Source organism: Chenopodium quinoa, unplaced genomic scaffold, assembly GCF_001683475.1.
Source record: "Chenopodium quinoa cultivar QQ74 unplaced genomic scaffold, ASM168347v1, whole genome shotgun sequence".
In the NCBI taxonomy this organism is placed as follows: domain Eukaryota; kingdom Viridiplantae; phylum Streptophyta; class Magnoliopsida; order Caryophyllales; family Amaranthaceae; genus Chenopodium; species Chenopodium quinoa.
In genome coordinates, this window is record NW_018744626.1 from 240,877 (window position 1) to 254,270 (window position 13,394).

The 13,394-nt window shown below is 32.4% G+C and overlaps 1 long non-coding RNA gene across 3 annotated transcripts; it reads right to left on the reverse strand.

The window, feature by feature from the left end:
* Positions 1-187: 187 nt before the first annotated feature.
* LOC110700271 lies at positions 188-9,546 on the reverse strand. Of its 3 annotated transcripts, none has more exons than XR_002507181.1 (3): positions 9,316-9,546; positions 6,509-6,794; positions 188-963 (listed from the first exon to the last, which is right to left on the reverse strand). It is a non-coding gene; the product is annotated as an uncharacterized LOC110700271 (long non-coding RNA). The 3 variants fall into 3 exon arrangements; XR_002507180.1 differs by having other exon boundaries at positions 188-902; positions 9,316-9,538; XR_002507179.1 differs by having other exon boundaries at positions 188-896; positions 9,316-9,533.
* Between the last annotated feature and the right edge of the window lie 3,848 nt (positions 9,547-13,394).

The window sequence follows — 13,394 nt, forward strand, 5'->3', positions numbered from 1 at the left end:
AAAATGACAAATTAATAATCTACTCGTGTAAACAATACTGTTACTGTATTGTATGTCCCAAAGTCATCATGGGTCAATTTATAAAATTAGTTAGCTTAATTATTCTCTAAAGATAATCTGAAATTTTTTATATTAAAAAATGGAAAAAAATATGCTACAAGAAAACAAGTTATATTAAGGCATTCAGTAATACAAAACACAAAATTAATTCCATTAGGTCATCAAGTAATGTTGGAATGCTTCATGAAATTACTCGCACTTCCAATCTAAATACGAATAACATATACCGACAATTTATTTTTAAGCATGACAAAGTATGGGGCATCATACGAGTTATAAGATACATTATAGGTGTAGAATGATCTACTCCGGATTAGACGTGCGTGCGTATCTCATATTCTCATCCAAGAAAGAAATTGAAGGTGGTGTTCACTTCAGCACAAGTGATTGCTCACTAAAGGCCTGATATCACACGCCCAGGCCATGTCTTAAACCCATACGACATATCTAAGGCGGAAAACAAAATGGACATCTTCTCAAGGACCATCCCCAAAGCTTGAACTGCAATTTTGCAAAACAAGAGTTGCAGCCTGCAGGTCAGTCTCACAGATACACAAAATGCAGTACACATACGACTTGTGCAACTTTGACACGAATCCGATTGCAAGTGTCCATGTGGAAGGGAACCAAAAATTTAGAGATCGAGTCGGATACTATGCTCTTGATCTCCACTAAGTCCACTCTCCAAACAGCAAACACCAGATTCGGTCCTCACAAAGCACCGGGGGGAGATATTACTTTGTTTGTGCAGGGAAAGGTATCTGATGTTCAGGCAAAATTAACTGCTTTAAAAATGTACCCGCCTTTATCCTTATTGTAACACCACCATCTGGCACCTGTAACTTCAAATTACACCAAAAAGATTAAACTCCTCAATGTAAACTGGCCTATCTCCTAAATCAGCTGAAAACACAGATAAAAGACAAATTAAACATCGTGCTGCATAAGAGTTTAATACAGATGAGCAACAGAAAAAAGAGGTGAAAACACAGAAAGCCATAAATATTAGGGCATAAAATCCCTTGCTTCATCATGATTAATTCAAATCATCTTCTCTGTAGAATTAAATTAAAACATAAACAAAATCGCGCTTGAGTTGAAGAAGAATAAGAACATTTACATCGAAAATGAATAGTTAACCTATCAACAAATTCACAGGAAACGGGTGACTACAGACTACAGCATTGGCACTACTAATGAGCAACATTCCAAAAAGTGAAATGGCGGCGATGCTCGATTACTTAGGATCTCAAATCAAGTGTTTCCTTCGGGAGGCCACCCACCCTTTGGTAGGATGTTTTACCCCTAATAATGGGGTTCTTGCCCACAAAGGCTTAACACTCCTTTTTCTCAAGTTCTTCAATAAAATATCTAAATCTCTTAATAGTTTTTTAAAAAAATATCAATACTTCGATCCGTAATAATGAGTCATCAAAACATTAACCACCTGGATCACCAAACTCACCAGTACATCCAAAAAATGCACACAATAATGATAAATTCCCCAAACCAAGTATATATGTACAAATCAAAATAAAGGCTTCAACAATTAATGATGAGCTCAATTCAACACCATATAAATGATAATCACCCATCAACAGTTAAAACATCGCTGGGGCAACAGCATACATATTTTTTTTTTTTAACAGACAACAAAATACATCAAAATTAGCATAACTTAACAACCTCAGGTTGAGAGCAGGAATCCAATTTGAAATCAAGGGATCGGAAATGGCCACTATCATGTTTCCATGTCTTTAAAACAGACCTGATCCGATAATATCACTCACTGAAGTATACTCCCGGAGTCCTGGGAGCCTTTTCTCATAAAACAATAAATGACAAAAGATAACCCAATTTGATCATAATAAACCAACAAATCAAAACTGCAAATTAAAACAGCCTGACTTAACTGCATGTCTGCATCTGAAAATTCTAATAAATGTAATTGATTCAAATAGCATCAGCACTCAGGCACAAAACTAAAGTAACAAGCTGCCTAATTATATATCCTGAATATGACTCACTTCGATGATACCAAAGCGCAACCAACAGCTATATAAAGCACCACTCCTAGTAACAACAAACTAAATAGTGTTGGTTTCAATACATGTTTGTCAAACACATAAACTTATTAGTCAGGGGTTAGGACATCAGACATAATTAAGCAATTCATTACGCATAGAGTCTCAAGAGTGGTACCTGCCAAGGCCGCCTAGACTTTGCAACACATTTAATTTTCAGAAGTGTCTACAAACTAAAACAAAAGGTTACAAAGGAAGATAGATAGGGGCAGAGGGAAAACCACCCAAAGAAATATTTCTGTAACTTACAAACATACAATTATTGATAACAGTTCAAAGAAAATCAATAAAATATACACTACTTTATTAAGCATGCATAAGGAGTAGAATATTATAGGAAATATTAGCCACATCATATGTTTCAAGGAATCAAATATAACCCCCCTTCCATACAAGTGACACAAAGAAGCGTATCATAATATTTCCGGAGCCAATCAGGGTGTCATTCAATGATTAACATGGAGCAATTATCCCTAATCTCTTGTTAGGGCACTAAAAGAACAAGCATAAAGGGCTCAAGTATTTCAGTGAAGTGTTAATCTTGATAAGGGGCGCTGGTTGAGGATAGCAGTTTAAATTATTTCCATTTGCCAGTAAGGATGGAATGTAAAAGGATCAAGAGAAAGGTTAAGCTGATTTAAATTACAAAGGCAAAAAAAAAAAAAAAAAAAAAAAAAAAAACAAATTCCTTTACATGTGATCCTTTGATGCCCTTTTCATCACCAAAAAGAGAAAAGGAAAAAGTAAAGATGTACATTTGCTATTTTGCTAAATGAAAAACTAGGGTTTCTTTAGGTAGTCTTCTTGAAATGTTTTTCCTAATCACCATCTATTTGACATTGACATCAATGAATCAATACGTGACATGTTGTCCACTTGTCCTCAACAATGTGTTCAACAAATTGGAATATAGGTGGTGACTTCAATGGCTTTTGAGATGTTGGGGAGAGCTTAAGGAACTATAGGGGTGGGGTGGAGGGTAACTCACATGAAAACATGCACTTTTAATTGAAATTAAAAGTGGTGTGATCTCTATTCAATAATAAATAATATTGTTTGTTTCAATTGGTAAACTGGCATTTTTTGTAGTGCCTTGTTTACATCACCTTTATTTCCCCTCTACGCTTCTCCAGCTGTAAGCTTTGTATGTGAACAACACATCCACATATACGAGGAGAAGAGGGGTGTGGAAGAATAGTAGCTTGAGAGAGATATCCAAGGTTGGAAAGCATTTGGTTTGACATAGGAACTTATAGGTGCTTTGGAAGGAAACTTAAAACATGAGATATTTAAAAGGCAAACTTTTGAAGTCAATTGATTTGGATGTTAAGCAACTATATTCCCTTCGTCCTTCTAAGATTGCACTGAATTCATTTTTGGTTTGTCTATTTGAGTTTGCTTTATAACATATACAACCATAAGGAACCACCACTTTAGTCTTACATTACTACATTTAATTCCACCAATTTCCTCTTAACAACTTCACACAACCAAATTAAAACTTAAAGATGTAACCATACTCTAACTCCCTCCAATTTCTTTTTTTTGGTTGTCTATATATATCACTCGCTCTGCTCCTTTTATGGTAAGCCTTTATTTGTACCTTTTCTTCCTTCTAAAATAGTGTGCCATTTTCTCATAGAGCAAATAATTTTAGAAAGAGGGAGCATTGCCTAGGGCCACTTATGTAGGTTAACAATTACCATCTAATCAATTTACTTGTGCTTAATAGATTGTCATGGTGGTCCTAGCTAGCTAACCCAATTGGCAAGGTGCTTTCTTAAACTATTATCATGGTTGTCCCCTATATTTTTGTAAAAGATAGAGTGAATAATGTTGTATGCTCTTGTAGTAGAAAAAGTTATGGATGAGGCTCATTCAAAGGAATGGAGATGGTTTATGATTTAGATTTTAAAAAAAGCTAAATAGGGTGAGTTGGACAAATGTGATACTATTTTGAGAGAAAATGTTTAGTGGATAATAAAGACACTAAGTTAAACATTGCTTCGTACACACATTCCCTAACAACCATGTTAGGTGGCTAAAGCCCTTAAAGAGTGATAATATCTTCACAAAGGTTACTTATCCTTTTTCTATCCACAATATTGAATACATGCTTCATAAGCCACTCTTAGTGGGGGTATACATGTTAGTGGGAGCAAGTATGGGGTATAAGGTGGGGCGATAGGATGTCCTTTGTATTACATTGCTTGTAATTGGTAAATTGTGCGTTTTGTTCTTAGTGTCTTAAGGGTAAATTGTGTGTTTTATTCTTAGTGTCTTAAGGATAAGCACTTTGCTTTCTCAAATTCATAAGGTGCTTTACATAATGCTTATATGGCAATCACATATGTGGTATCTAATTATCTATGGCTTAAATAGGGTTGATAAGGGTTTGAGCCTCCCCAGAGCCACTTTACTTTTAACTATTCCTTACCAAGAAGTTTCAACGACTCAAGTTTGAAGATCCAAAATTTTTTATAAGACGCTAACATACGCAAGCACTTGTTTTTGTTACTCAGTGAAAAATAGGAACCACCATACAAGCACTGCACAATCACATAAAGATGAAAAGTAAAGAGCTTACATATTGGCTATGAAATGAATCAAATCATGTAGATGCAGAAGCACAATAAAGAATGGAAGAATTTACGCATATACTTATGCCACAAACACGGAAACACCTTCAGAATTGCATTAATCAGAAAATTAAGGTGGGAACCTGGCAGCCAACACTTGAAAAACAAGTAATAAAGTTAAACAGTGAAGATAATTAAATTATCTAAATCTTTGTACAGTTTAGTAGCAAATAAGTGTGCCTATATAGAAATTAAAAACATACATAGTATTTGGTTGATAAGAATATCAAATCTCTCAAACTATAGAACAAAATAATAAAACAATAAATCATTTTTTAGGAGTATGAACGATTGATACATGGATCGGTGATGGATGCTATGTAAGTTCCAAAATAAAGCATCATTTTCATTGCGATGAATGGTAAAATAATAGCAACTAAGAATGCCAAGCGTAAGGAGACTTCATACAAGGGGTGTGCAGAGAGGCACGTAGTTGTGTTTATAATGATATCCAATATAATCCAATGCGTGTGGAAGCTAAGCAAGTACAAAACGTCCAATTAATACAAATACATTTGATGTTGAAATAATGCTAAATTCCTATCTGTACGGCAATGGACTATAAATTTCCATTCAACACAATGACACTAATACATCTCAGCACAAGGCCGGGAAGCCCAATTGATGAGGTAACTCATGACAAACTGAGGGATAGATCAATGAAGGCTTCAATAAAGGCATTGTTGTATGGTCGTGTATGAGCAACTGGACAAGGCCTATTCCACCAATAATGCAACTATTACTCATTCACTCCTATAGCCCTATATGCATAAATTTAAATGACACCACTATCATCATGACTGTCATGATGATGACTATGTTTTACTAAAACACCCAGCACTGCACTGGGAAACCTAACTGGTAAAGTAACACGAGACAAAGCAAGGAATAAGTAAATAATGGCATTGTGGTAATGTCATGTATGTGCAAGACCTAGCTAACTCCATATGCTATTACTCCTTTACTCCTAATAAGCACAAGCTTGAATAACCCCAGGCTCTACTGTCACCAGGATTGCCATAAACATGTCTGCCCGGTACATAAATATATCTTCACATAGGAAAACGAACAGAAAATCAAATTGGGTAAAATATAACTTGTCATTCAAAATAGGTACCTAGTTTCTTTCCTCGAAAAAAAGGGTACCTAGTTCCATGTGAAAGTCAAAATATTAAAACATTATTAGCAACAATTTATCTCCACAAATAATCTACTATTTTCACTCGACTTGCCTCACGCATCTAGAAATGAAATTGTGAATGCTAAAATAAATCCGAACATTTTCTCCTTAAACAATATAACATAATCACTAAAAAACCTACCTCCACAACACAAACAATGATCTAAAACAGTGAAGGATTTTTCTTAATGTTTATTAACTCTCGAATACTACATGAGTAAAACTGAACACAAATACTAGTAATAAATTCGAAAGGAATCCCAAAAGTAAAGGAACAAGCATACACATCCACTAGTAGACTAATAGTCTCAAATATTCTTTAAGGGCTGATTATTTATGGATGTCAAAAGTTCTCTACCCAAGTACCAACTAACATTCTACCAACATAATTAATCAATTCAAAGTCAAGGGCAAATTTACATTTTAAACAGATGTGTAATTTGATTTGAATAAGAAATAAATCTATGCAAGAAAATCAATTCTTGATGGGATGATTTTAAAAAATTCCACAATGATAAGAGAAATATGAATGTCTATCCACTCACATGAAGATGCCAAGCTGTGCATATAATCACCATTTATGTCCTATAAGAGTGAAGCGCAAAGAAATTTCCGAACATGTTCAATTGTTCATGCAATGTGGATGTTGTTGAAGCATGAGGATAGAAGATAACAAGCTGCCTCCACCTTTAGATTATATGACAATGAGAAAGAGCACGCATGTACACTGTAGTTACTTGCATTACTTGCATAAATCTCGACAGGCTTGCTTAAGCGTGCTCTCTCTCATCGTCAAACAATCTTTAGATGAATAATTATGAGAATCAAAGCCTGCAATAAATCGATGGGAATCAATCTTAGAAACAATGGGCATAGAAAGTGAAAGCAAATACACAAGTTCTCAGACAACAACATATATCTTGCAATCAAGCTAGCTAAGCAACTATAACACATAGTCTCCAGAATCATCATGATTCTACAAAAATTAAAATACAATCAAAGAGGTATCCAACAAAGCAGGAAGCAAGTAATATTGTAGCAATATTGTAAAGGTTAATTTATTATTCCTATAACAATATACGACCCCAAAATCTGATACACTGAAAGTGTTAAAAGGGCTCCATATTTCTGCAAATCTAAGTTGATAAAGCTAGAAACATACCACATGTTTGCAAGAAGCCATCTAGAAACAGAAAGATCAAAGCAGTGGCAAATGAGAAGTTCCGTTTAAAAATGCAATAAACCTTGGTCTCATTTTTTAAAAAACTAATATTAAAGAAAAATATATTGAGCCAAATTGATCAAAGATGGAGCACACAACAATAAAATCTCTGTTACAGTGACAATAACATATTGTCGACGGCAGAATGACAATGGATTAACAACATTGACATATGATTTTCTTATTACAATAGTCGATCACATGGTTGGTCGGTTCGTCCCAATCCCCTCATAATTGTGACATGATTTACACTAATAAGGCCCTTCATAATAGTTGAATCATTTCAATCTTCTATCCATCACTTCATTAAAGTGGTGGAATATTTGAAAATCTAATAATAATTAAACCATTATCTATGATAGGAAAGTAACACCTTTTTCCGGACATCCCAAAATAGTATACGTGACTATTAATTTCGAACAAAAGTAACACATCTTACGCATAATAGTACCAATTTTCAGCTCAAACAAAAATTGAAGTCACCTTCAACTCTTTAAGTGCTATGTAGCAAGGATTCTAATCCTGAAACAAATAAAAAATACTAGGAAGGATGTGATTCTCAAGCAGCCAAGTGAAACCTTTAAAACTTGATCTACATCAATGGCGTATATATGTAAGAGATGCTACGCCATATTGTCATACATATAATTTATCCAAAAATAATGCATGACAAGTGTAAGATCAAGTTTTTAAAAACCAAGTATTTAGTTAGAATTTTTTTATTTTTTTTTTTGGCTAAAGGTCTAACTTCTAAGTTAATATAAGCTTTGATATTATTTGCACACTTGTGCATTTCAAAGTTTACAGCTTTGATTTTTAAAACCATTGTAATTATTACTTTTGTACGGAGCGAAATATGGATCAATGTCAACCTAGGAGGGAGGGAGGTGAGAGGAAGAGAGCAACAAGGACAACGTTAAAATTTCTATGCCAAAGGCCCCCTAGATCTTCATATTGGGCTGTCCTAACTGCTAGGCTATGTTAATACGTCCTCTCCATTCAAATGACTAGCATAATTGGATGCTAATAACTCCCTCTATTCGGAATCAATAATCATGTATACTATTCTAAGATGAGCGAAAAAAGTTGTCACAATTCCTAAAATAGAAAACGTGCTTAGATTTCCAAACATACCCCCACTTCAATAGGGTGGTGGAGTGAAGATGGAAACGAGCCAACTATTATGAAGGGTATTTAATTTAAGTTGAATCATGGCGGATCCTTAATTATGAGGGGTTGAAACCAAGTATTTTTTATAACTCCAAACAAAGGAGTATGTTCAATCTTAACCACATGATGTCAAATTTAAACATTTTTATCACTAATCAAGCAGCACATAGAAAAAGGTAATCCAAAACATCAATATCACATGCATGATTAAATGATACAAAACTTCTAAAAATCACAAAATTAAACTAGCCACACCCAAATACCCAGCATGTATTAACAAGAAACAAGTAATTAACTATCTGTTTTAAATCACAATACAACTGAAAGGGATTCCATAATCAATTACGCCGCGTCAGTCAATTACACAAACAATAACTTATGAGTTTAAAATCAAAATTTAAACACCCACTAATCATAAATAAACAGCATGAAACTAAATAGAGGAGTAAAAAAAAAATCCAGTATAATTTGAAAAGTCAACATAAATTATACTAAAACAAGCAATAAAATAACTGAAACTAATAAAATCATACCAGAAACCCTAAATTCATGATTGAAATCAACTATTTCTTCATGAAATACCACTATCCAATAATAGAAAACACACCATATGAAATCAAATTATATATCTATAAAAGGAAATACATGTGAAAACAACCCTACTCAAAAAAACATCAACAACTCCATATTAAAAACATAAATTAATACAAAAAAATTCAAGTCTAATGCATGCATAATTATAAACAAACACTCAACAAACTAACAATTAACAAAACCCCCACAAAAATTCACAACACAAAAACATTTTTAATGACTTTAAATTTTTAAAAATAACACACGCAAAATAGAAAATCACACAATTCATGTAAAATACAACTAAATTTTAATTTTTCACAAAAAAAAATGAAATAAAATCATAAGGAAATCAAAATAAATACTAAAAAAAAGAGAAAGATGAACCTTCTTGTTTTTGCTGTTCATGAAAATGGTAGAGAAGAGAGAGAAAATAAGAGTACAATATTTTTGGTGATATTTTTCCGGAATTTTGTAGGGTTTAGATTTGGAGGTGGCAAACCAAAGGACAAAAGTCAAAAAAAATAAAATTAAAAAACGAAAATAAAGGAAAATTCTACAGTGCGGTACAAAGTTGAGGAACAACTAAGATGGGACCCACAAAGAAGAGAAACATGTTGAAATAGAAGCGGTTCACGTGTGGGGACACCTTATCAGGTGGTGCCACGTAAGAGGGTGTACGGGAACAAAGGTACACTCTGATACACAGAATTGGATAAGCATATCAAAGATATGACTACATTTATTTTTATTTACTTTTATATTTTTAATAGAAAAAGAAATGACAAGATTTGACGAAAGGGACTAATAATATAGTGAAAAAAAGGAAAGATGATAAGGTATTTAGAGCATCATTATTGGTGAACACAAAAAAATGGTTCATGGGTTACTATCACCATTTCTCTCTCATCCACATCAACCCAACAAATCATTTACAATATTCACTTTAACAATGAACACTAAATAATGGTTCATCATCAATACTCCCTACCCCACCTTATTTTATTTTTGTAAATATAATCTTTTTTGTTTCATAATTATAATTTATTAATCCGATGTCAATGTAATTAATTGACGTATTTAATATTTTAATCGTGATTACTAATTAAGAAATTATCGCATTTTTTTATCAGCTTTTTAAAAAACTAATATTTTAATCGTGATTACTAATTAAAAATAATAATAACAATAATAATATTAATATTGGTATAAATAATAATAATATTGGTAATTATAGAGGGGATTTTTGAAGAGAAAAATATAGTAGAAAAAAATTGAAAAAAGTATATCAATATGGGTGTCTATTTATAGAGGGGAAAAAATAGAGTCGTTGGTAATTTTTTTTTTTTTATTTGTATTTTGTAAAATATATCCGTTGTAAAATTACAACGGATATATTTAAAACAGTACACACGTGTCAAGCAGCGGCTGGGCCAAGTGGCGCGCTCCCAGCCGCTGATTTCTATTTTTTTTCTGACCTTTAGCAGCAAAACGACGTCGTTTTGCATGAATATCAGTCCAAAATATTGGTGGGGCCCACAGCGAATTAATTCATGCAAGTGCTTGCTCCTGCAATCGAACCCATGACCACTCAACATGAACAATTAAAGAGTTTGTCATTAAGTCACCACCTTATTTGTTCACTCATTGTGAACTATTAAAATGTTCACCCTTAAAGATGCTCTTAGATTTGGACTTTAATTAGTAGTACAACGACCGAATTATTAGTTCCACTAAAAATTTTAGTTCTATTTTTTTATATTAATAATTTAAGTTAAATAGTGTGATTAAGACAATTATAAAGGTGGTACAAATGTGATGCACGATCCAATGCGGGTTGTTTTTATTTATTGATTTAATTTAATTTAATTTAATTTAGTGGGAATTAACACTAATAAGGTACAACTTTTTTGTAATAAAAATAATGGAAATAAACAAGGTATGATTTTATGGTTGTCAATATGAAGGTACAACTAACCTTTGTTGTTGTATATGTTAGTTTAGTTTGAGTGAGTTGTCAACTTGTCAAGTAGTAATGTACTGTGGCTTTCTAAGATAGTGGTGGGGGAATGACTTTGTTTAAGAATCCAATAATTAGTATTTGACATTTGTTGTTGGGGTTGTATGTGGAAATGTGAGATGGTTGTGGCTATTTTAGTTTTGTTTTATGAAAAGGGATGACAATTAGATAGGTTGTATGATACTTTAAATAGATGGTGTGTACCGTTGTACCTTATATTTACGTATATATGACGTCGATATACCTAGATTATTTTTTATGGGTGTTAGATGTATACTCGGATATATAGAATGTCCTTTTACTTGAAATTTTTTCTATGGAGGCGGATGCACCATGCTCCGTGCATCCATTTTCTCTTAAAAAAGGCGGAATGAACATTCCGCTGTTCAATAAAGAACATATATGTGTTTTGTAAAGAACATATAGTTATTTCATAAAGAACATTATTTTCATTCAACCACCATAAACTAAAGACAAAATTCAAAGAACATTTCAAAATAAATAATTAACATATGTCACAAATAAATATTCTGACAATTAAAGAACATTATTTAACTACACGTTATGTTCTTTACAATTTTATAACAAGTTCTTTTGCACTTTAACTGAATGTTCTTTACAATGTTCTTTACAATTCTATAATATGTTCTTTTCACTTAAATTAAATGTTCTTTATGTTTCTATGCAATGTTCTTTCCGCTTTTTTTTTTTGGAAGAGATGCACCACGTGGATCGGGCATCCGCCTACAAGAACCACGCTTTACCTTTTACTTTATATTTATGAAAGCCTAAAAGATATGATTGAGAAGCTAGAAATTAAATTTAGAATATAATATGGATGTATGTGGTACAATATAAGTTTGTAAGATAATATATAGGTGTTGTAATTAAGTGAATATACTTGTACATATTAATATTTATTTTGTTGTATTTGTGACCTGATCGATTTGTGTTTTTCGATGTTTTACGGTTAATTGTGCAGAATATAGTATCAGCAAGACAACAATGATTTAGAATAATGTTTAATATAGTTTAACTTTTATGTAAGAGTAATTAAAGTTGAAAAAAAAAGTTTAACATTAATATTTGTTTATAATCTATAAGTACCGTAATAAACGAACGATTTCCCTTAATATTGTTAAAATAGAAATTAATTCCCATTATGCTTCGTTTTAAAAACAAATTCCCAAAGTAGTGTCCACATAGGATTGGTTTTCGGTTCAACTTAAAACCGCTAACGGTATTAGCGGTTTTGCAATTTTTGTAAAATAAAGTCAAAGAGACCTGTTTTTATTGAAAGACGGTCTATTTGAAGTTATAAGTGTAATTTCTTGTTGTGGGCTGAGAATTAACAAGAACACAAAGAGACCTGCCGTATTGAAAGGCAGTCTCTTTGAAATATTTTTCCTAGACTATGCCTTGTGAATTAACCAAGGACGCAAAGAGACCTGTTATTGTTAGAGGCGGTCTCTTTTTTAAATCCGCTATCACCATTAGCGGTTTTAAGTTGAACCTAAAGCAAAAAAAACGATCCTACGTGGACACTATGTAGAGAATTTATTTTTAAATCAATGTATTATGGGAATTGATTTTTATTTCAACAATAATTATGGGAAATCTCTCGTAATGAACTTAGTGAAGGACAATTATTGTAAAAAGTAATTAAATGGAATTTAAATTTTACAAAATGAACATTTCAAAACAAGTAGTAAAATGATTAAAAACAGTGAAAGTAATATGTACGAGTTATACGTGGTAATTATTCATAATAGTCACAAGTAGTATATAAGAATAACCTTGTCATAAGTTTGTTTTGAAATGAAATTTCGAAGTTGCAATTTTTCATAATAGTTGTAATGTAAACTTTAAAAACACTAATTGGTTACAAATTAGAGATTGTGTAAATTGGAAGAGAGTAAATAGTGTGTGACATAGAACATTTGAACGAAGTACAAAGTACAATATTTGGAGAATAATGTAGTAGCTTTTGGAAGATCCATTGAAAGAAAAAGACATGGCAGCACCTCAACCCTAGCCTAGCTTAGTCTCATAGACTCATATAGTGGCAAATAATGCTCAACTGCTGAAGCCATCTTCATAAACCCTTAGCAATACAACAACAATTTGCACCCAAAAATTTTCCAACTTTAGCTAGGAAAGACATTCTAGCAAAAGGTAATAGATAAGACTTCCTAAAAATAAAGTAAAAAATCAAATTAAGAAATACAAACTATTTAAGTAATTCCCAAAAAAAAGGAAAAAATTAAAATGAACGGAAAAAAATAGTTTTGGGTGATGAGAACGAAAATCAAGTTTTGGAACACAATTTGAATTTTGAGATCAAAAACTTGCAGCAATAATTTAATATTTTAGTGTTCAAAAACATCGGATTTGGGTTATTTTAAATATTTGGACAAGATGCATCAACAAAATTAAATAAAGCTTG